Here is a 26,190-nt window from a genome sequence, read left to right as displayed (position 1 = left end):
GGGGTGCGTCCACCCAGTGCACACATTTCAAGGCAGAGAAAAGCACGTGGGGGTTTCTTGTGTGGTATCTAGCCGACGGTTTTATGTTTCTATGGTGTCGGCTCGTGGTATTGTTCCATGTTTTGAGGAGGAGCTTGCCTATATAAAGCAAAGGAGATCATTTGGATTTGGCAAGTCTTGGGTTGAATATCTTATGAGGGCTAGATCTGGTCTAGATCTAAACAAGGCGAATCTACTGATGGACCGAGATCTCTTCGGCGCATGTTCAGATCTGTGGATCTGATTGTCTGGGTTACTTCTGAAGTCTTGAAATCATCTATGCCCGGAGGGACGCAGGTGCAGTAAGGGTTCAGGTGCGTCCGGGACGCAGGAGCGAAGAGTTTCAGGTGCGCCGGACGCAGGCGCAGAAGGGTTCAGGTGCGCCGGGACGCAGGCAGTTCAGTAGACTCAGTGCGAGGGACGCAGGCTAGCAGTTGAGCAGAGTGCGTCCGGGACGCAGGCCAGCAGTTGAGCAGGGTGCGTCCAGGGACTCAGGCCAGCAGTTGAGCAGGGTGAGTCCGGGACTCAGGCTAGCAGTTGAGTAGGGTGAGTCCGGACTCAAGCTAGCAGTTGAGCAGGGTGCTTCCTTCTCTTAAAATCTTTGTTTATCATTGTTGTGTTCTGGGTTTGGTCCTATTATTGTTGATCTGGTTACTTCAGTTGATTGGGTGTTTCAGAAGGTTGTTTGAGCTTCAATGTTGTTGTTGGGTCCAGTATGAAAATTGGATGAAATGTGGCCTTTCAGTTTATGGGTTGTGCTTCAGTGTATCCAGTATGAAAATTGATGAAACGTGGTACTTGAAGGAGAGAAGATTGTAGGCCGGCGCCTACGTACTAGTATCTAAGCTAGTACAAGAGCTAAAGGAAATCTTTGGAGCATTGTAGCAGGTAGTAGCCTGCGTACTAGTAAATGGATCGGCTAGTACAAGAGCAAAGGGGGTTGTAGCTCCCGTACTGGTATAAGGCTGCACCAGTACAAATATTGTAAAAGAATTTTCTTATTAAGAAGAAGATTGAGATGACTTGCAGCAGGTGGTTTTTCTCCCGCATTGGGTTTCCACCTTACATCATTGTGTTCATGTGTGTGCCTTATGTGTGATGATCTACTTTATGTTACTACATCTGTTAACTGATAATATGGTTGATAATGTTCTAATGCACTCATTGAAGATCGATTAACTTAATCATAAGAAGTTGTGGAAGTAGCATATATGAATCTGATTATGGAAATGAAAAAGTTTTATTAATATGATAATACTGATTCACCCCCCCCCCTCTCAGTATTATTTCCAACACCAACAAGATACGATCCCCAGCGGAGTCGCCAATTTGTTGTAGGGAAAAGTATCCGACACGGAATGACCCTATCCCACTCTAAGGGTGACAGTACCTCAGCAACAACTGAAAGCAAAGCTATCTAAGATTTCTTCTTTATGAAAGTAAATAGGGGAGAAAGAGATCCACCAACCGATGTCTTTCGCTAGTGTTGATCCAGTCTTCTCTCCTTACTGCTTGCTCCCAGCTCCTTGCTCTTTCACTGGCCCAGCTACACAAAGATCCTGCAAAAAGGCAAGAGAGGGAAACTACAAGAAGCATACATTCATAACTGATTCAAGGATTAGAATAAATCAAATACACAAGTACAACAATACATCATTGTAACACATGCACATAGAAGAACCTCAAATGCTTTATTAATGGAAGAAGTAAAGTTCTGAGAGTGTTACAACCATAGAGGCCCAATCCAGCAACACCTCCCAGCAGAAAGAAATCTCCTCTTCACCTCCTTCAAAGCAATCACCCAATAGCTCTAAACTCAAACCAACAGCACTTCCTTGCTTTCACCAAAATTCCAGCCTCCTTAGACCTCATGAGAGAGCTCTATATATAGGATATTTGGAGAAAGGATGAGTCAGCTTGAGACTGACATGAAGCTGACTTGTGTCCTCTCCCTCTTCAGTTATACTTCAGTTCTTGAGTCCACTTGGAGATCCTTGCTTCCACTTGGAGTTTAAGGACCTCTTACTCATCATAGGGCGAATTTGCTGAACCAAGTGTCATTTTAGAAGCTTCCTGGGCACCTGACACCTTGCAGAATGACTGTGCCACTTGGCCAATCTCGCCCAGCGCAGGTAGCCTTCATTAGATTTGACATTTAGCGCAGGTACAGAGTGGAGCAGTTGACATTCAGCGCAGATGCTCAATGGGGCAGCTGACATGATCCTGAAATTGCTTGTTTTTGAGTGTTTTCAGGTGGAGCACTGATCTGAAGTGCTGTGGTTTGCTGACCTTGTTCCTCTAGGGGTAAGAACAACATGTTTAGGGACTTTGGATCCCTTTAATTATTGACATTTCATGCTTCATGCTGTAAGGCACAAAAATGTCTATAACAGTTGCCCCCTAAAGTATGAGGTCGTTTATCGGGTGAAATGCTTTATCCAGAGGATCCGAAGTTCATTCAATCGCTGAGAGGTGTCCTGTAATAAAATACAATACAATACATTATTTTTCATTATGTTTTCATGATCTAGCTGATGCGGGCATTCCCATGCTCAGCTTTATAAATACATTTTGGTACATATGACAGACGATCGTCTGATGGTAGACTGATAATTCTCTGCTGAAATTATCATCCTTTGAATAGGATGATCATCTGCTGCGATGATGTACATGACAAATGTTTTTATATTTCCTGAATATATATCGCAGCCCGGATTGATGAAACTAGATCCGGGGTCTTCAAACTCGTTCGATCTTCACTCTAAGTACAAGTCGATCCATGTGAGGATTGCGCTGAAGTCGAACATGGAAAGACATCGCTTGATTACCGGTCAATAATGAAAACCATTAACAAGCGCGAGAGGAATCACCGATAATGATAATGACCCTCAAGGTACTGCAGTACAATTCACGTGGCGTGAATAAAGGACTTGGCGTCGAACGCCACGCAAAATCTTCTGGTCGAAGGTCATTGATGTATACCTGTCGCCAGAAGTGAGAAACTTGCCATTGAGGCATGCAAGCTTCAAAGTACTGAAGGGGTTGTTCCTAGATCAACTTCTTGGATAATGAGCTGAAGTCGACAAGAAGCGATCCGTCAAAGGAGGGCCTTAATGAATCCCACATCGATGACACGGAACGGAGCTAATGATTTTAGTGGAGGTGAAAACAAACTGTGACATACAACTCAGGGTGGCGATCATGAATGGATGAAGGATAATGTATGGCAGTGGATGGGACACGGTTGACACTTTCTGAATGACCTCTCTTGAACATATAATGACACTAATGCGATGGATCGGTAGCATTACCCCAAATGTGGATGGTTTGGCGAGGACCATGGTGATGAGATCGATGAATGAAACAACCCAACCCGATGTGGTACGGAGGAAAAGTGTCATGTTCAAGAGCGACTTGCTACCATTAAAGCTTTGAGGTTCTCCCAATTTTTCCCCAGTCATTTCTGACCAGTACCTCTTTATTTTTATCAAGCTTGAGGAGGATAACATATGCTTGTTCTATAACCTGCCCTTCGGGCAAGCCTATCGCTATATTTTAACGAGCCTGGCGATAGGGAAACTCGTTCTCGTCTAAAGACAAGTTTGTCGCTATTTAATCATTTTAACGAGTCTAACGACAAAGAAAACTCGGTCCTTTTCATTTTTAGAGAGTCTGAAAAGGTACAGAAAGTTAACTCCAAAATTCCTTTTTCGTCATCTAATCCCTTAAGTCCGAAAAAGTATAAAACAATATAGAAGGGATGAGTGTTCGGTACTTTTAATGAGCCGATCAAAACAAGCGCTCGATCTTTTTGTGCAATAATCCCTCAGGTCCAAAAAGATTAAAATCTAGAGGAGGGATAGCTCTTCCGGTCACTTTAACGAGCTGGAAGGCCAAAACTCGGCAAACTTTTCATATTTTACGAGTCAGAAAAGAGCTCAAAGAGGACTCGTCTTTTGAGGAACGAGTGATAAACAGGGATAGCAACTGATTCCAGGTACAGGTTGGAATTTTCCAATCACGGCAGTGTCACAAGGATGGCTAGGTGAAATCACTCTTCGCAGCTGTTCCTCAAAATGGGTAAACAATCATATGGGGGTGAACGATCGGCCAAATGACGGTGGAGGTGGTGGGCAAACACGACCAAGGCTTTTATGGCTGATAAAATTACGATCACAGAGGTTATTTACCGGGATAGGTTCATTTTTTAATGAGCTTGAACTATGGAGGAAACTCTTGCTCATGCTTTTCTATTTTTTGACGAGCATAAATTCTGCAATAAAACTGCTCGGATTTTGCGTTTATTTTTTAACGAGCATGAACTTTATGCTAAAACTGCTCGATATACCAGTCATAAAATAAGAATGTCTCCTGAAAGATCCCATTTTTTATAGAGCTTGTTCCTTACCAAAGCTATGCTCTATATTTGGCACATTTTGACTTTTGCCCCACATCCTTTCTTTATGCAAGTTCGGCAACGGCTAATCCCAAAACCAGATAAATAACCGCTCTTTGCTTGCACTCCAAAAGGTTTGCATGCCCCTAGGTATAAAGTAGGATTTCAAAGCTGCCCCTACTTATCCGATAAAACATTCGTTTTAAAGGGTGAGGCTTGCCTCTTTCTTATTACTCAAAGACGGTTCTATTTGCCGCCGCAAATGAAACTCTTTCTTCGGCGATGTCTATCATTAGGCTACTCCAAGATGGTTACTATTTGTTGCAGCAAAGAAATCTCTTTCTTTGGAGGCTGCCCCTACTTATCCTTTAAAACATTTTTAATGGGTGAGGCTTGCCTTTTATCCAAAGATGGTTACAATTTGCTGCCGCAAAAGAATCTCTTTCTTTGGTGTTGCCTACCTATTTAGACAAAGGTGAATGACTCTTTAGCCAAACACGTAAATTTAACAAAAGAATCCTATTCTAGAACAACCCCTCTTCCAACCACGGACGGGGTACGGACTAGTCATATTCTTCCGCGGAAATTCTACCTTGTACCCAGGGTTTCTTCTGCCCGAAGCAGACCAGGATGCATGCCCCCTGGGTTCCAGTCCCATCTTTCCGAATCACTCGCACTCATCGGGAAGGAGGACTGGGGGTGGAGACATTTCTTGAGTGAACAGACCATTCAGGGTTGGTATTTGACTATTTGCGATGCGTGATCCCGGAAATGAAAGTTGGTCTACGAGCTTGACCACTCTTCCTTCGTGTGGAAAACACATTACTCTAAAGAGTGAGGAGACTATCGCTCCCATGCAATAAATATAGTCTCATCCAAGGAGTTGGTTATAATCCAAGGGTCCTTGAATGACCATCACGTTTATCTTAACGGTCTTCCCTTTCAATGTAACAGGCACATTGGGGAGGATCCCTAATGGTCGACTGGTTCCTTTATCAAAACCTGAGAGATTTCTTATCTCAGGTAAAAGCACCGGGGAACCCAGTGCTTTCCAAGCAACAGAGGAAAGGATACTCACAGATGCCCCTTCATCAATGATAGTGCCAACCATAATCATTCTGTAGATTTGGACAATGATTTTGAATGGTATACTGGCTGGCAACCGGGGTCTGCCTAGTTGATTCCAATCAAAGGATACAACCAGGTTGCTTGGTGGTGGGACCGAATATACGGCCGGATATGACCCTGACGATGTTCCTTCCTGCGATAAAGGAATAGGCGCATTGCCTTGACGCTCATCAGAGTCTGTGCTGATGAAAAGAATCTGGATGGTGTCATCCTTATTCTCTTCAGTGAGGGTGTCACTTGAAGATAACTCTTTAGTGGCGGTGTCATTTGAAGATGAAACTTCTGAAGGTAGAACCGGGTCAACTGCCGTATCGACCTTTGGACTTTCGTCCGGTCTGGATCCAGTAGGTTCATTTTCAGTGACTGACGCTGCAGCTGACCACTTGAGCGGGCCAGCTGTATTTTCAACCAACGAAGGACTTGGCACGAGCTTTTTGTATCCAGGAGGAAGTTTTACCAGTGAAACCGGACGATCTTCCAAAACTCTCTTCGCTTCATCTAAGAAGGGACAACGGTGGATGGCGTGATCGCATTCACACAGTTTGCAGGGGAACTTTACTCCCCCTCTTTGTCTTGAACCTTCACTTTCGCTGGTTGACGGTAAGCATTCAACCTGACTGTCAGAGGTTGATGCTCCCGAATTGTGCAAACGAGGGGACCAGTCCCTTAGTATCCGGGGAATACAGGGACAATCTCTATGGAAATGGTCTCCTCTACATACGACACATGGCGATTTAGGCCCGGTCTGTGCTGTGTGTGGATTTTTGTCAGATGTCTTTTGCTTGCCCCCAGTCGCCTTAGGCTCCTTCTTCTTCCTCTCTCTCTTCTTCTTTTCCTTCTTCTCCATGGGAGCTTGGCTTTTGCCGGCTCTACTTTGCGAAGATGAAGGATTGGAGGAAGAGTTATTGGAAGTAGAAGGCTGGTGGGCAGCTCTAGACTGATCTAACAGTTGACTCGACTGATCGGGAACCATGGTGGCCTGAACTACATTGGTTGAGAAAAGCCAAACTGGCAGGCCAATTGTCAGTCTTGGAAGCGACAATGTGGCCATATGGGGCGCACCAACTTCTCCCCAAGAGGAGAAAGGACTAGGATTTCCATCTTGTGGACTTCCTTGGTTGGGGCGTTCCATGTTCTCAACCTACAGATCAACGCGGGAATAAGAGGTGATTTATGTTCCGTTTAAAATGAATTTTATAACGACGCTTTTAGACACAACTTGCTTTTTCAGTTTTTAAGAGTCGAGAAAAAGCTAAAGATGACTCTAGTCTCCTTCGATGTTTTAACGAGCCCGAAGTGACAAATGCTCGGTTGGACTTTTTCAGTTATAGAGTTTGAAAAAGGCCAAAAGAAACTGCTCTGGAGATCTAGGCAGAGGGTGTGCCAAACCTTTCGCGAAACCACAGAATACGTTTTACGGTACGGGTGGTCGATCTTCGTGAATGTTGTGTTCACTGCATCGCGATCAGTAGAGCGGACGACACGGCTTCCTAAGGATAAAGGCTTTGTTCCTATAGGGGTCTCCCAATATACGCGACGGTACGCGGGAGAACAAGTCCGTATTGATACTTATCGCTTCACCGTGGAGGAATCACCCAACCACTCAACGCTAAGATATCACGTTTAACGACGCCGGAACACGTCTCTAGCTTAGACCTCTATGTGTTTGCGTTATGTTTCAATGCGTTGTTATGTAAATTCAATTCATTTTAAGTTGATCTTGCTTAGCAGTTTGCCTTTAAGGATCACCACGAGATGTATAAACAACTTCCTAGATGCAGTCTAAGATGATAAGCAAGCTTTTCAATCTTTCAACTTTGAAAATCTTAACTACTGAGGGAAAAGAAAGACATCATCTTTTCACACAGATCATAGAGCACACACTAATGCACTTTTCCCTAAATCAACATGCAAGCTGTCAAAATGCACATGCACAATGCAGGTATTTCTTTTCTCTTTCTTAATGTTGATGTATTACAAAAAGAAAGCTGTTGTATAATTTTGAATTCAATTTCAAGTGAAAGCAAACAAGCTTGTCCAAAATCAAAAGACACCTTAAGATTTACTTGTTTCGACACTAGAAATGTATAAATTCAAACCATATGACGAAAGCAAAAGCTCAATCAGCTATGAACAACAATCAAACTAACTCTTAAGATCACTACGACACTTATCACAGTTCTGGATCTAAGAGGCCACAGCAAGACTAGTTCGCTTTTCGTTATGGGAAACTGTAAATGAAACAAGAAATACACAAAGAACAATCACAGTTTCTTTATACAACCGAAGCGGAATAGTGGCAAGGACAGTTGGTTTCATATAGGTACATTGACCAGCAACAGGCAGCAAAAACAAGAGTGAAAACAGGGCAAAGACACAGTGGGAAACCCCAGTAGGACACTGCCACACTGGTTCAGCGCAGGCTCTGGACTGTCAGTTTGACATTCAACGCAGTTCCCGAAGGGGCTACCTGCGCTGAAATGCAGACTGCCTTTGTACAGCCTGCACTGAAGAACGAGACTTGCGTTTTCACAGTTTCCGGGTCATAGTTTGCTCAAAAATTCACAGTTTTTGGCCAATTCAGAAGCTATCAGTCAAGTACACACTAAGGGATAATTAGGAGGATGAAAAGCTATCACTAAGAGCTTTAGAGTCCTTGTGGATCAGCTCTTCAAATCATAAACATGCCCAGAAATTGAGCTAGAGTAGCTGCCCTCTACTTTGCATCTGAAAGATCCAAATGCAGTTCGATTCGGTACTCCCTTTGTTTATGAAATGAATAGCAAGAAACACAAACAACCAACAAGATACAATCCCCAGCAGAGTCGCCAATTTGTTGTAGGGAAAAGTATCCGACACGGAATGACCCTATCCCACTCTAAGGGTGACAGTACCTCAGCAACAACTGAAAGCAAAGCTATCTAAGATTTCTTCTTTATGAAAGTAAATAGGGGAGAAAGAGATCCACCAACCGATTTCTTTCGCTAGTGTTGATCCAGTCTTCTCTCCTTACTGCTTGCTCCCAGCTCCTTGCTCTTTCACTGGCCCAGCTACACAAAGATCCTGCAAAAAGGCAAGAGAGGGAAACTACAAGAAGCATACATTCATAACTGATTCAAGGATTAGAATAAATCAAATACACAAGTACAACAATACATCATTGTAACACATGCATATAGAAGAACCTCAAATGCTTTATTAATGGAAGAAGTAAAGTTCTGAGAGTGTTACAACCATAGAGGCCCAATCCAGCAACACCTCCCAGCAGAAAGAAATCTCCTCTTCACCTCCTTCAAATCAATCACCCAATAGCTCTAAACTCAAACCAACAGCACTTCCTTGCTTTCACCAAAATTCCAGCCTCCTTAGACCTCATGAGAGAGCTCTATATATAGGATATTTGGAGAAAGGATGAGTCAGCTTGAGACTGACATGAAGCTGACTTGTGTCCTCTCCCTCTTCAGTTATACTTCAGTTCTTGAGTCCACTTGGAGATCCTTGCTTCCACTTGGAGTTTAAGGACCTCTTACTCATCATAGGGCGAATTTGTTGAACCAAGTGTCATTTTAGAAGCTTCCTGGGCACCTGACACCTTGCAGAATGATTGTGCCACTTGGCCAATCTCGCCCAGCGCAGGTAGCCTTCATTAGATTTGACATTCAGCGCAGGTACAGAGTGGAGCAGTTGACATTCAGCGCAGATGCTCAATGGGGCAGCTGACATGATCCTGAAATTGCTTGTTTTTGAGTGTTTTCAGGTGGAGAACTGATCTGAAGTGTTGTGGTTTGCTGACCTTGTTCCTCTAGGGGTAAGAACAACATGTTTAGGGACTTTGGATCCCTTTAATTATTGACATTTCATGCTTCATGTTGTAAGGCACAAAAATGTCTATAACAGTTGCCCCCTAAAGTATGAGGTCGTTTATCGGGTGAAATGCTTTATCCAGAGGATCCGAAGTTCATTCAATCACTGAGAGGTGTCCTGTAATAAAATACAATACAATACATTATTTTTCATTCTGTTTTCATGATCTAGCTGAGGCGGGCATTCCCATGCTCAGCTTTATAAATACATTTTGGTACATATGACAGACGATCGTCTGATGGTAAACTGATAATTCTCTGCTGAAATTATCATCCTTTGAATAGGATGATCATCTGCTGCGATGATGTACATGACAAATGTTTTTATATTTCCTGAATATATATCGCAGCCCGGATGGATGAAACTAGATCCGGGGTCTTCAAACTCGTTCGATCTTCACTCTAAGTACAAGTCGATCCATGTGAGGATTGCGCTGAAGTCGAACATGGAAAGACATCGCTTGATTACCGGTCAATAATGAAAACCGTTAACAAGCGCGAGAGGAATCACCGATAATGATAATGACCCTCAAGGTACTGCAGTACAATTCACGTGGCGTGAATAAAGGACTTGGTGTCGAACGCCACGCAAAATCTTCTGGTCGAAGGTCATTGATGTATACCTGTCGCCGGAAGTGAGAAACTTGCCATTGAGGCATGCAAGCTTCAAAGTACTGAAGGGGTTGTTCCTAGATCAACTTCTTGGATAATGAGCTGAAGTCGACAAGAAGCGATCCGTCAAAGGAGGGCCTTAATTAATCCCACATCGATGACACGGAACGGAGCTAATGATTTTAGTGGAGGTGAAAACAAACTGTGACATACAACTCAGGGTGGCGATCATGAATGGATGAAGGATAATGTATGGCAGTGGATGGGACAGGGTTGACACTTTCTGAATGACCTCTCTTGAACATATAATGACACTAATGCGATGGATCGGTAGCATTACCCCAAATGTGGATGGTTTGGCGAGGACCATGGTGATGAGACCGGTGAATGAAACAACCCAACCCGATGTGGTACGGAGGAAAAGTGTCATGTTCAAGAGCGACTTGCTACCATTAAAGCTTTGAGGTTCTCCCAATTTTTCCCCAGTCATTTCTGACCAGTACCTCTTTATTTTTATCAAGCTTGAGGAGGATAACATATGCTTGTTCTATAACCTGCCCTTCGGGCAAGCCTATCGCTATATTTTAACGAGCCTAGCGATAGGGAAACTCGTTCTCGTCTAAAGACAAGTTTGTCGCTATTTAATCATTTTAACGAGTCTAACGACAAAGAAAACTCGGTCCTTTTCATTTTTAGAGAGTCTGAAAAGGTACAGAAAGTTAACTCCAAAATTCCTTTTTCGTCATCTAATCCCTTAAGTCCGAAAAAGTATAAAACAATACAGAAGGGATGAGTGTTCGGTACTTTTAATGAGCTGATCAAAACAAGCGCTCGATCTTTTTGTGCAATAATCCCTCAGGTCCAAAAAGATTAAAATCTAGAGGAGGGATAGCTCTTCCGGTCACTTTAACGAGCTGGAAGGCCAAAACTCGGCAAACTTTTCATATTTTACGAGTCAGAAAAGAGCTCAAAGAGGACTCGTCTTTTGAGGAACGAGTGATAAACAGGGATAGCAACTGATTCTAGGTACAGGTTGGAATTTTCCAATCATGGCAGTGTCACAAGGATGGCTAGGTGAAATCACTCTTCGCAGCTGTTCCTCAAAATGGGTAAACAATCATATGGGGGTGAACGATCGGCCAAATGACGGTGGAGGTGGTGGGCAAACACGACCAAGGCTTTTATGGTTGATAAAATTACGATCACAGAGGTTATTTACCGGGATAGGTTCATTTTTTAATGAGCTTGAACTCTGGAGGAAACTCTTGCTCATGCTTTTCTATTTTTTGACGAGCATAAATTCTGCAATAAAACTGCTCGGATTTTGCGTTTATTTTTTAACGAGCATGAACTTTATGCTAGAACTGCTCGATATACCAGTCATAAAATAAGAATGTCTCCTGAAAGATCCCATTTTTTATAGAGCTTGCGCCTTACCAAAGCTATGCTCTATATTTGGCACATTTTGACTTTTGCCCCACATCCTTTCTTTATGCAAGTTCGGCAACGGCTAATCCCAAAACCAGATAAATAACCGCTCTTTGCTTGCACTCCAAAAGGTTTGCATGCCCCTAGGTATAAAGTAGGATTTCAAAGCTGCCCCTACTTATCCGATAAAACATTCGTTTTAAAGGGTGAGGCTTGCCTCTTTCTTATTACTCAAAGACGGTTCTATTGCCGCCGCAAATGAAACTCTTTCTTCGGCGATGTCTATCATTAGGCTACTCCAAGATGGTTACTATTTGTTGCAGCAAAGGAATCTCTTTCTTTGGAGGCTGCCCCTACTTATCCTTTAAAACATTTGTTTTAATGGGTGAGGCTTGCCTTTTATCCAAAGATGGTTACAATTTGCTGCCGCAAAAGAATCTCTTTCTTTGGTGTTGCCTACCTATTTAGACAAAGGTGAATGACTCTTTAGCCAAACACGTAACTTTAACAAAAGAATCCTATTCTAGAACAACCCTCTTTCCAACCACGGACGGGGTACGGACTAGTCATATTCTTCCGCGGAAATTCTACCTTGTACCCAGGGTTTCTTCTGCCCGAAGCAGACCAGGATGCATGCCCCCTGGGTTCCAGTCCCATCTTTCCGAATCACTCGCACTCATCGGGAAGGAGGACTGGGGGTGGAGACATTTCTTGAGTGAACAGACCATTCAGGGTTGGTATTTGACTATTTGCGATGCGTGATCCCGGAAATGAAAGTTGGTCTACGAGCTTGACCACTCTTCCTTCGTGTGGAAAACACATTACTCTAAAGAGTGAGGAGACTATCGCTCCCATGCAATAAATATAGTCTCGTCCAAGGAGTAGGTTATAATCCAAGGGTCCTTGAATGACCATCACGTTTATCTTAACGGTCTTCCCTTTCAATGTAACAGGCACATTGGGGAGGATCCCTAATGGTCGACTGGTTCCTTTATCAAAACCTGAGAGATTTCTTATCTCAGGTAAAAGCGCCCGGGAACCCAGTGCTTTCCAAGCAACAGAGGAAAGGATACTCACAGATGCCCCTTCATCAATGATAGTGCCAGCCATAATCATTCTGTAGATTTGGACAATGATTTTGAATGGTATACTGGCTGGCAACCGGGGTCTGCCTAGTTGATTCCAATCAAAGGATACAACCAGGTTGCTTGGTGGTGGGACCGAATATACGGTCGGATATGACCCTGACGATGTTCCTTCCTGTGATAAAGGAATAGGTGCATTGCCTTGACGCTCATCAGAGTCTGTGCTGATGAAAAGAATCTGGATGGTGTCATCCTTATTCTCTTCAGTGAGGGTGTCACTTGAAGATAACTCTTCAGTGGCGGTGTCATTTGAAGATGAAACTTCTGAAGGTAGAACCGGGTCAACTGCCGTATTGACCTTTGGACTTTCGTCCGGTCTGGATCCAGTAGGTTCATTTTCAGTGACTGACGCTGCAGCTGACCACTTGAGCGGGCCAGCTGTATTTTCAACCAACGAAGGACTTGGCACGATTTTTTTGTATCCAGGAGGAAGTTTTACCAGTGAAACCGGACGATCTTCCAAAACTCTCTTCGCTTCGTCTAAGAAGGGACAACGGTGGATGGCGTGATCGCCTTCACACAGTCTGCGGGGGAACTTTACTCCCCCTCTTTGTCTTGAACCTTCACTTTCGCTGGTTGACGGTAAGCATTCAACCTGACTGTCAGAGGTTGATGCTCCCGAATTGTGCAAACGAGGGGACCAGTCCCTTAGTATCCGGGGAATATAGGGACAATCTCTATGGAAATGGTCTCCTCTACATACGACACATGGCGATTTAGGCCCGGTCTGTGCTGTGTGTGGATTTTTGTCAAATGTCTTTTGCTTGCCCCCAGTCGCCTTAGGCTCCTTCTTCTTCCTCTCTCTCTTATTCTTTTCCTTCTTCTCCATGGGAGCTTGGCTTTTGCCGGCTCTACTTTGCGAAGATGAAGGATTGGAGGAAGAGTTATTGGAAGTAGAAGGCTGGTGGGCAGCTCTAGACTGATCTAACAGTTGACTCGACTGATCGGGAACCATGGTGGCCTGAACTACATTGGTTGAGAAAAGCCAAACTGGCAGGCCAATTGTCAGTCCTGGAAGCGACAATGTGGCCATATGGGGCGCACCAACTTCTCCCCAAGAGGAGAAAGGACTAGGATTTCCATCTTGTGGACTTCCTTGGTTGGGGCGTTCCATGTTCTCAACCTACAGATCAACGCGGGAATAAGAGGTGATTTATGTTCCGTTTAAAATGAATTTTATAACGACGCTTTTAGACACAACTTGCTTTTTCAGTTTTTAAGAGTCGAGAAAAAGCTAAAGATGACTCTAGTCTCCTTCGATGTTTTAACGAGCCCAAAGTGACAAATGCTCGGTTAGACTTTTTCAGTTATAGAGTTTGAAAAAGGCCAAAAGAAACTGCTCTGGAGATCTAGGCAGAGGGTGTGCCAAACCTTTCGCGAAACCACAGAATACGTTTTACGGTACGGGTGGTCGATCTTCGTGAATGCTGTGTTCACTGCATCGCGATCAGTAGGGCGGCCGACACGGATTCCTAAGGATAAAGGCTTTGTTCCTATAGGGGTCTCCCAATATACGCGACGGTACGCGGGAGCACAAGTCCGTATTGATACTTATCGCTTCCCCGTGGAGGAATCACCCAACCACTCAACGCTAAGATATCACGTTTAACGACGCCGGAACACGTCTCTAGCTTAGACCTCTATGTGTTTGCATTATGTTTCAATGCGTTGTTATGTAAATTCAATTCATTTTAAGTTGATCTTGCTTAGCAGTTTTCCTTTAAGGATCACCACGAGATGTATAAACAACTTCCTAGATGTAGTCTAAGATGATAAGCAAGCTTTTCGATCTTTCAACTTTGAAAATCTTAACTACTGAGGGAAAAGAAAGACATCATCTTTTCACACAGATCATAGAGCACACACTAATGCACTTTTCCCTAAATCAACATGCAAGCTGTCAAAATGCACATGCACAATGCAGGTATTTCTTTTCTCTTTCTTAATGTTGATGTATTACAAAAAGAAAGATGTTGTATAATTTTGAATTCAATTTCAAGTGAAAGCAAACAAGCTTGTCCAAAATCAAAAGACACCTTAAGATTTACTTGTTTCGACACTAGAAATGTATAAATTCAAACCATATGACGAAAGCAAAAGCTCAATCAGCTATGAACAGCAATCAAACTGACTCTTAAGATCGCTACGACACTTATCACAGTTCTGGATCTAAGAGGCCACAGCAAGACTAGTTCGCTTTTCGTTATGGGAAACTGTAAATGAAACAAGAAATACACAAAGAACAATCACAGTTTCTTTATACAACCGAGGCGGAATAGTGGCAAGGACAGTTGGTTTCAAATAGGTACATTGACCAGCAACAGGCAGCAAAAACAAGAGTGAAAACAGGGCAAAGACACAGTGGGAAACCCCAGTAGGACACTGCCACACTGGTTCAGCGTAGGCTCTGGACTGTCAGTTTGACATTCAGCGCAGTTCCCGAAGGGCCTACCTGCGCTGAAATGCAGACTGCCTTTGTACAGCCTGCACTGAAGAACGAGACTTGCGTTTTCACAGTTTCCGGGTCATAGTTTGCTCATAAATTCACAGTTTTTGGCCAAATCAGAAGCTATCAGTCAAGTACACACTAAGGGATAATTAGGAGGATGAAAAGCTATCACTAAGAGCTTCAGAGTCCTTGTGGATCAGCTCTTCAAATCATAAACATGCCCAGAAACTGAGCTAGAGTAGCTGCCCTCTACTTTGCATCTGAAAGATCCAAATGCAGTTCGATTCAGTACTCCCTTTGTTTATGAAATGAATAGCAAGAAACACAAACAACCAACAAGATACGATCCCCAGCGGAGTCGCCAATTTGTTGTAGGGAAAAGTATCCGACACGGAATGACCCTATCCCACTCTAAGGGTGACAGTACCTCTACAACAACTGAAAGCAAAGCTATCTAAGATTTCTTCTTTATGAAAGTAAATAGGGGAGAAAGAGATCCACCAACCGATGTCTTTCGCTAGTGTTGATCCAGTCTTCTCTCCTTACTGCTTGCTCCCAGCTCCTTGCTCTTTCACTGGCCCAGCTACACAAAGATCCTGCAAAAAGGCAAGAGAGGGAAACTACAAGAAGCATACATTCATAACTGATTCAAGGATTAGAATAAATCAAATACACAAGTACAACAATACATCATTGTAACACATGCATATAGAAGAACCTCAAATGCTTTATTAATGGAAGAAGTAAAGTTCTGAGAGTGTTACAACCATAGAGGCCCAATCCAGCAACACCTCCCAGCAGAAAGAAATCTCCTCTTCACCTCCTTCAAAGCAATCACCCAATAGCTCTAAACTCAAACCAACAGCACTTCCTTGCTTTCACAAAATTCCAGCCTCCTTAGACCTCATGAGAGAGCTCTATATATAGGATATTTGGAGAAAGGATGAGTCAGCTTGAGACTGACATGAAGCTGACTTGTGTCCTCTCCCTCTTCAGTTATACTTCAGTTCTTGAGTCCACTTGGAGATCCTTGCTTCCACTTGGAGTTTAAGGACCTCTTACTCATCATAGGGCGAATTTGCTGAACCAAGTGTCATTTTAGAAGCTTCCTGGGCACCTGACACCTTGCAAAATGACTGTGCCACTTGGCCAATCTCGCCCAGCGTAGGTAGCCTTCATTAGATTTGACATTCAGCGCAGGTACAGAGTGGAGCAGTTGACATTCAGCGCAGATGCTCAATGGGGCAGCTGACATGATCCTGAAATTGCTTTTTTTTGAGTGTTTTCAGGTGGAGAACTGATCTGAAGTGCTGTGGTTTGCTGACCTTGTTCCTCTAGGGGTAAGAACAACATGTTTAGGGACTTTGGATCCCTTTAATTATTGACATTTCATGCTTCATGCTGTAAGGCACAAAAATGTCTATAACAATGAGTAATAATTACTAATAATTAAATCCAATCAGTGTTTTCCTAGTTCAAATATCAAAAGGAAAAGTACACACCTATGTACAAATAAATACAAAAAACATCAAGCCAGGGGATATTAAATCCTGCCCGGCTTCATATCATGTTGAAAATAGAAAAAGGAAATGTTAAAAATAACTTCAAGAAAAATCCTAATTTAATTTTTCCTTGAATTAAATCAGGAATAAAATTGTAACTCCACATCTCATGACAACTTGTAATATTTAAATAAGTCAATTTGACTTAGTTAGCTTAGTTAATTCAAGTTGAGTGTCTAACTAGAGTCATATAGAGTGTCTCCTATAATTAGGAGCATTAGTTGAGTTTATTTTGAGTTGTACTTATTTAATTTAGTCCAACTGAGTTAAAGCCAAGTAAACTAGTTCCAACTGATGGAGGAATTAGTGGGAGGTCTAGTAGTGGGGTATAACTTGCAGTAGTTGGGTGTAACTTACTGTAGTGGGGTGTAACTTACTGTAGTGGGGTGTAACCTGCAGCTATGGGGTGCAACTTACTGTAGTGGGGTGTAACACTTAGTAGTGGGGTGTAACCTACAGTGGTGGGGTGTGACCTACAGTGGTGGGGTGTAACTTACTGTAGTGGGGTGTAACCTGCAGTAGTGGGGTGATGCTTATCGAACATTGGGGTGGTACTTGAAGTGAAGTGTGGTGCATCCTACATTGATCAACCAGTAAACTGAAGATTCACTCATAATTAACTCATGTTTGTCATATCATAGAAAGACCCAGTTGAGATTGGATTTCAGGGACAGTGTACTATCAGTTATAAAATAATATAAATTAAACTGATGGTGCGTGCAGTCAGAATAAGGCCTAAAATAAATCATTCCTTAATTAGAAAAATGACTAATTTTAACCATTCAAATTGTCTTTAAAAGGAGGAATGAAGGCATGATTTTAATCATTGTTTTGGTGAGCACGATTTGGTGAGACCAAGCAATAGGAAGCACAAGTTTGTGTGTGGAGCTTGTGAGGGCAGGGAATTAGGAGCTTGGAGGCTTGGAAATTTGGCTAAGTATTGGCCAAAGGCAGTCATTCAAGCATAGGATAGGAAATACTTGTGCAGGTTGAGCTTAAGGTTGAGCATAACATATTGTATTCTTCTAGATTCTTTGATTAATGCAATATACAAATAGCAGGGGTTTTTAGTTGTAGATTTCCCCTGAAACTTATTATGTTATGTGTGATTGAATTCTTTCTCTTATATGCTTCATTATTTTATTGATATTTTATTGTTTCAGCCAATGAGTAGAGTAGATTCAAGCCTATTGTTTTAGCATATTAAAATTACTATTTTTAATCTACAAGGAATTTCTACATGGTATCAAAGCTATATTTGTAGAAATATCTACATAACCTTCTTGAATACATTCTAGTTTGTTATCAAAATAGAGAAGGATATGGTTCCTTGAAAGCATCCTCCAACTCCTAAGTTGCTTCTTCCATAGTAAAGTGTTTCCATTGAACCTTCAACTGAACTACATCTCTATTCTAGAGCGTAACTACTCTCTAGTGTAGAATATGTAATGGTTCTGCTTGGAAATATCCCTCTGGTTCCACCTGTATAACATGTCAATCAATTATATGAGATGGATCATGTACATAATTTTTCAATAACAAAACATGAAATACATTACGAATTTTAATGTTGGATAGTAGGGCTAGCTAATAAGCAATAGGTCCAACTTTGACTAACACATCAAAGGGTCCACACTATCTATGAGATAGTTTTGCATTGTTACCAAGTCTAAGTGTAATCTTCTTAGGCTTGAATTTTAAGTACACATGATCTCCCACATTAAATTCCTTTTGAGTCCTTTCCAAATCCGCACAACTTTTCTTACGATCTTGAGTTGTTTCCAGATTTTGTTTAACTTGTTTGCTTATTTCTTCCATTTCTTTTAACATGTTTGGTTCTAGTACCTGTTAGGGTCCTATAATTTTTATATGATCATTTGATTATAGCTGATAATTATTATGTTTTAAATGTTGTAAATAATATTCCATGTTGTAAATTATTTCCAAAAAAAAATCAAAACCTTAACAAAAATAAAAAAAAGAATGCTTGCAAGTCAAAATGCAGCATTAGAGGACAATTAAATATGTTTAGATTAAATTGATAACATCATTTAAATGTGATCAAATAAATTGTAATAAGGCCTTGGTACTAGAGATTGATTTTATTGTAAAAAGGTACGTGAAATATGATGTGGGACCGTTGGCGTTAAACTTTGCACTCCTCCATGCGCCCGATCAAGATCTTGTTTTGATCCAATGGCTCTTAAGCCTTTTCAACCCTCCCCCCCCCCACCCCACCGCTATGATTCTCTTTAACAGTGAGGGAGGGGGTCCGAAAATTGGTTTACCCTCCATTGCATGTCTTCCCCTCATGATTTTGTACCCCTCCTCCAATATCACAAACAACCTTCACCCCCCTCTGAAAGCAGTTTCCTTCGTCCCGCCGCAACCCGCCTTCCCGCTACTGTCACCCCCCGCTTCCACTCAACTTCCATTTCCCTACCTCCATGTCATTTCTCCACATCACCCTTGCGAAATCCAATTCCTTTCCACCAACCATGTGCCTCAACATCATCCCCCACCTACATGTCACCTCCCGCCTCCACGTCATATGTTTGTTTCATGGTTAGTTAAATTATGTTTTTTTTCCTATACATGACATTAATTTTAAACATGGTTTACAAACAGCTGATAATGAATTTTCAAAATCGGAAAACGGTTTTTTTTCTAACATCCTTATGTACAAAAACCTCTCTCATTTTTGTAATATCTATTATGGTTTGGGATATTCGGATGAATATTTTCAAGTATATTTTCCCGAATTTCCTTGTTTTAAGTCAGTGTTTTCAAATGCGATTTCTGAGCAGGTGGAAATGAATTTTCAAAAACTGAAAGAATTTTTGCTACCAACATCATCATTTACAAAAGCTTCTCTCATTTTTCTAGAAGCAATTATGGTTTGGGATATGAAAAGGTATTACAGGACCCTATTTTTCAGAATTTCGGGGGGGGGAGCTGAAAGAAAGTTAGTGACTTGCATGCCACCTAATCAAATAAGAGTTTCTATCAAATTTGAATTGCTCTTCTTTATCACCAGCAATCCACAAAGATAGTGCTAAGTATATTCATTAGTTTTTAATGTCCTATATTTCAGTTCTATTTGTGTAATACAGTTTGAGATATTTGTAACAAATCTTGATATTTTTTCAAGATATTTTAGTTTAGAATTTTTATAAATACATCATCATTTGAAGTAAGAGATGTTGATTGTTGAATATAGTTTCCTCTGTGATTTGTAATTTTTCTAGTTGCTGGAAGCATCAATAAGACAAGGAACTTCTTCATAGGATTCATGTGGTGTACGAATTGGTGATGTTTTTTCTCATGTTTATGTGTTTAATAATTGTCTTCTTTCCATGTCATTTCTGAAAATATTAATTACATAATAGAAACTATGATGAATAGGATATACAGAACACCTTATTCTCGTTGTTAATAATTTATACGTTTTTTGCTGAAGTCAAATCAAGGAATTCTTCATTGCTCCTTAATTTCTATTGAATCTTACATTTCTTTTGTTTAATAATCCATTTAAAATTTTGAAAGATCCAACTAGTGCAACCTAGCTTGCCATATGAAAATCCTTCAAAATTTGATTTAGATCCAGTTAATATTTAGACTCCATAGCCCAATGGAATTATAACAATTTAATCAACCCAACAATCCAATCAAAAACAATTAGTACATTCATAACTAGCCTAAAATTTACGTCAATAATAGCTAAATTTTACATAGAGATCCCTCTCTGAAGTTGGCAGGGCTAGATCCTAGCTTCCAAAGTGGTTTTTATGTTGTCCTATGTGTTTACTCCCTCAACCTCAAAAATACAGAATGACAACAGTACTAATATGTCTTCTGGATGATCCTAGCTTAAGGGTACTTTGCATCTTCTTCCATACATGACTCATAAAGGGCTCATTTTCAAAGAGGTTTGATATCCATTGTTATAAGAAAATTCTATTAAGTGTAGGAGATCCTCACATTTAGTTTGTTTATCTTTTACATACATCCTTAGCATATCCTCTAATATCTAATTGGTCCTCTCTATTTTACCATCAGTTTACGGGTGGTATGATGTACTCACTTTCAACTCGGTTCCCATGTTCTCAAAAAAACCCCTCCAAAATTTGGAAGTGAATTTTTCATCCCTATATGAAATTACAACCTTTGGTATCCCATTAAGTCTAAATATTTCCTTGATAAATATCTTTGTAGTATTGATGGCCTTAAAGGTGGATTTGACTGGAATGAAGTGTGCTTCTTTACTTAACTTGTCAACCAAAACCATAATGGAATCCCATTGTTTTCTACCTTTCAACAGTCTAGTGATGAAATCCATTGAGATTGTTTACCATTTCCATTTTGGAATGGGAAAAGTTTGCAACAACCAAACAAGATGTTGATAAGATGCCTTGACTTGCTGACACTCAAGTAATCTAGCTACATATTTAGTTATCTCGTTTTTCATGTTTGGCCAATAAAAATCCATTCTTAATATAATGATCAACTCTTTATAACTAGGATGACCAATGATTGGTCTTTTATGTATTAGGTAGAAATAGTCGATGCGAATTTGGATTATAATCTTCTATTGGGATGAAATTGGATTTATGAAATGGATGCCATTGTATCGTCGTTATTTTGTATCCTATGTTTTCCCTGTGAAGGTAGAATTTTTATTGTTGATCAGATGGAGTATTCTCCTAAAGAAACTAATACATCTTCTGATTCGACTGTTGTTGTGTTGAAGAATTCCAAGCAGCCTATTGAGAATTTAGGAGTTGGAATGTATTCCTCGTTGATGGGTACTTTTGATCTTCCTTCTCCTATCACCCGAACAAATTCGATTTCATCATCCAAGGCCCCTTTTCGAAGAGAGTTATTCAAAACTCATTTATTTTTTGGATCCTTGGCCCTTACCCTCTTCTACAGCCATGTTTAAGGATGGGAAAGTGGGCGGAATGGTATATCCTATTTCTGCAGCTGAAATTTCTTATTAATTTATAATTAACACTGTAGATTCTTATCCTACTCCTCTTGCACTGGAGGATTTGGATGATTTGGATGGAGGTGTGGCTCCAGCTTGTGCTCTTGACTCTACTTCTTATATGGAATACCTTGATATTGTTTTACCATCTGAGGAAGCAATCGTAGAAGCAATGATGGGTATAAACAGGCCGTGGGATCATTTGCATCATCGGTCATATTTTCTCCCAGACTTGCGTGATGTAGAATCAAGTTTTTCTAGTCCTTCATCAACTGGTGATGTTCACACAATTTTAAACCCTTTGGCTCCAGCACATATTTTTGCCAAAGGTAACATGTCTATCATTTCAGAAACTGTTCTGATGAACATCTCAAGGAATCCCAATATAATTGAGAATGTTTTCATCGGAGCCGAATGCTCCCCTGAAGAGATTCAAATTTTAACCAATGTTTTTAAAGAGATCTGGGATATGTTTTGTTATGGAACCAGCTCAAGAAAAGATAGAAAAGATAGATCAATGCCTTAGAATTCAGCCTCTTCGAGGGGGTAACCTCCTTTACATTACATAAATGAACAATTCTTGGATGATTCAAATGACAAAACCTCCTTTCTATATATAGGAGTCTAAGGAGTCACAATATAATCCAGCCGACCTAACAATAATAATATAAAGCCACAAAAATAACAATAGAGGGATTCTATGGGGCACATAAATAACAATATGGGGGTAATAGGGGAACAACAATATAAATAAGGGGTATAACTACAATAGTAATGGGGTAATCACTAGTATTATAGGGACCCAACATGCCCCTCTCCTTAAAAAAAAGTGTTGTCCTCAATGCTTGAGTAGTTATGGATACTTCTGCATAAAATTCTCAACCTCCCATGTGGAATCTTCGGCGGATAAGTTCTTCCACTTGATAAGATACTCTGAAATTGATCGATTTCATAGCTGTCGAGTTCTTGTTTTTGTGACTGCTTCTGGTTCCAATATAATTTTTCCTTCCTCGTCAAGTTCTGGAAATATTGTTTGATTTGGGAGCTTGTCGCCTATAACCTTCTTTAAACATGAAACATGGAAAACTGGGTGCAATCGCGAAGCTGCAGGAAGATCCAATTTGTATGCTATAGTACCAATCTTTTGCAACACCTTGTACGGACCATAATACTTTGGTGATAATTTATTATCCTTCTTAGCTTGCTTTAGGGACATTTGCTTATATGGTAGTAGCCATAGGAATACCCAATCACCTACATCAAAACTTCTTTCACTGCAATGTTGATCTGCCTGTTGTTTCATTCTATTTTGTGCCAACACGAGGTTATCCTTTAAGAGTTGGAGGACTTGTTGTTGATGTTCGATGTGATGTTCCACTGCCTGAACCTTAGAATTTTCTCTTAAATATGATGTGATGGATGGTGGTTGATACCCATAAAGTGCCATAAATGGGGTCATTTTTGTTGCTGTATTGAAGGAAGTGTTATACCACCATTCAGCCAGAGGCAACCATTTGACCCATTGTGTCTGTTTATCAAATACAAAGCAACAAAGATATCCTTCCAAACATTTGTTTACTATCTCAGTTTGCCCATCAAATTGAGGATTATAAGATGAGCTATGAGCTAACTGAGTACCAAGACAAGAAAATAATTCTGTCCAAAAATTTCCGGTGAAAATGGGATCTCTGTCACTTACAATAATCTTTGGGTTTCCATGTAGCTTTTGAACTGTTTCCATAAATGCAGTAGAAACTGTACTGGCTTTAAATGGATGTGATAATGCACAAAAGTGTGCATACTTGGTAAGTCTCTCAACTACCACCATGATGACACTCTTTCCCTCAGACTTGGGTAAACCTGTGATAAAATCCATTGAAACCTCCTCCCAACGTTGGCTTGGAATGGATAAAGGTTGTAATAGACCCGGTGTCTTAATTGTTTCAACTTTATTTTGTTGGCAAACCAAACATTCCGCCACAAACTTTTGAATATCTGATTTAAGGCCATCCCAAAAAAATTCCTTCTTAACCCTATGGTAAGTTTCTAAAAATCCTGAGTGCCCTCCTAAGGGAGAAGTGTGCAATTCCATAAGAATCTTTTGTTTTAGCTGGGAATTCTTACAGAGGTATAAGCGATCTTTGTACCATAACGAATCATTTTACCAGCTAAATGTATCAGAAGTACTGGAATCTTGTTGTAGCTTTTGAATAAGTGCCCACACTTCTTCGTCATTCTTCCATTCCTCCCTTGCTTCGTTTATCCAATCTGGTTGGATAATAGAAATGGCACACAACAATGCTTCCACATCCTCATCCTTTCTTGAGAGTGCATCTGCCACCACATTTTGCTTCCCTCTTTTGTAGATGATTTCAAAGTCATAACCCAACATCTTTGTGACCCACTTTTTTTGCTCTTCAGAGGATAATCTTTGTTCTAAAAAGTATTTAAGGCTATCATGATCCGTTTTTACCTTGAAGTGTCTTCCCATTAGGTAGGGTCGCCATTTCTTATGTGCATGGAGTATTGCCAACATTTCCTTCTCATAAATAGCTTTTCTTAAAAACTTTCCCTTGATTGGACGACTTTCAAAAGCAATGGGTCTTTCATCTTGCATTAGAACAGAACCAATTCCATTTCCTGAAGCATCACATTCCATAATAAAGGTTTTTGTGAAGTCCGGTGTAGCTAAGACCAGTGCTTGGCACATTGCCTCTTTAAGATGTTCAAAGGCAATTGTTGCTTCCGGAGTCCATGAAAATGAATCTTTCTTCAATAATGTTGTTAGAGGTGCTGCTATTCTCCCATAATTCTTAACAAACTTGCGATATTACCCTGTCAACCCAAGAAATCCTCGCAGATGCTTTATGGATGTGGGGATTTTCCATTCCTTAATGGCTTTAATTTTGCTAGGGTCTACCTTAACTCCTTCATGAGATACAATATGACCCAAATATTCCACCACCTGGACTCCAAAGAAACATTTGGATCTTTTTGCATATAATTGTTTCTCCTCCAATAGTTGTAGCACCCTGTCAACATGTTCAACATGATCCTTCCAAGACTTGTTGTAGATTAGTATATCATCAAAAAATACTAACACAAATTTTCTAAGGAATGGTTTGGAAATTGAATTCATCAAACCTTGAAATGTTGAAGGTGCATTGGTAAGGCCAAAAGGCATGACCAAAAATTCATAATGACCCTCATGAGTTCTAAATGTCGTTTTCGGAATCTCTTCAATCTTCATTCTGATTTGATGATATCCTGAACGAAGATCCAACTTGGTGAAGTAAATTGATCCATGCAATTCATCCAGTAATTCATCAATGACAGGAATGGGGAACTTATCTTTAATAGTGAGCTTGTTGAGCTCCCTATAATCAGAACACATGCGCCATGATCCATCCTTCTTGTGCACCAATACTACTGGAGTTGAGAAAGAACTTTGACTCGGTTGAATTATACCAGCCTCTAGCATTTCTGCAACCATACGGTCAATTTCACTTTTTTGGACATAGGGATATCTGTACGGCCTAATGTTTGGAGGAACACTTCCTGGAATCAGATGAATAGCATGATCATGATACGCATAGGTGGGAGACCTTTGGGAGTCTCAAATACCTTGGAATGATTGTCCAGGACGTTTTGGACATCTGGAGAAATAGATGATTCCAATGTGGAAACATCTAGTGAACATAGTTGTGCAATTACACCTCTTTGCTCCTTTTTTAGAAGTTTTGTCATGCCATTAGAGCTGATTATCTTTCCCGGTTTCCCTGCAATACCCCTTAATTCAACTTCCTTTCCTTCCGTAGAAAATTTGATGAAAAGTTCTTGAAACTTAAAAGCTATTGTACCGAAGGATTGTAGCCATTGGACTCCTAATACAACATCAGCAACTCCCATTGGAATGGAAAGCATTGGGCTAGTCAATACATATTCTCCCATGGATAGCTTGATATTATGGCACTTTCCAGAGCAATTTATTGTTCCTCCATTTGCAATCATCTCTTGACACTCTGGTGTTGGATATAGGAAGCAATTCCATTCTTTTGCTACCCTACAATGAATAAAATTATGGGTGCTTCCTGAATCAATCAACACTATTACCTTTTTCTTCTTGATTTGTCCTTCTATCTTGATGGTTTGAGGAGTGGTAATTCCCGCCAATGCATTACAAGATATGGTCGGATTTATTTTTTCTTCATCTAGGCTTTGTTCCTGGAGTATATCCTCTTCTTTTGACCTTTCTTGCTCCTTTTCTTCTTCCTCTTCACAATCTATGTAGAATAATTTATTCTCAGCACACTTATGACCTTTTGTGTATTTGTTATCACAATTGTAACAAAGCCCTTTTGCTCTTTTTTCTTCCAATTGTTGTGGTGTCAACCTTGTAGGTTGTGGAAGACTAGGGGCAACAACACTTCCATCTTTATAGTTGTGAGTGGTATGCTTCCTAGTTGCCATAATTTTGCTTTCCATTTTTCTTGCTAACCTGAATGCCTTCTCTAATGAATCAGGTTCCCAAAGGCGAACATCATGTTGGATATTATCCTTTAAAGACCCTATGAACACATC

This window comes from Pinus tabuliformis, chromosome 6 (assembly GCF_031772625.1).
Source record: "Pinus tabuliformis cultivar Carrire ecotype Pingquan chromosome 6, CPIR1, whole genome shotgun sequence".
Taxonomy (NCBI): domain Eukaryota; kingdom Viridiplantae; phylum Streptophyta; class Pinopsida; order Pinales; family Pinaceae; genus Pinus; species Pinus tabuliformis.
The sequence above is the reverse complement of the archived record's forward strand: the minus strand, read 5'-3'. Positions refer to the sequence as shown.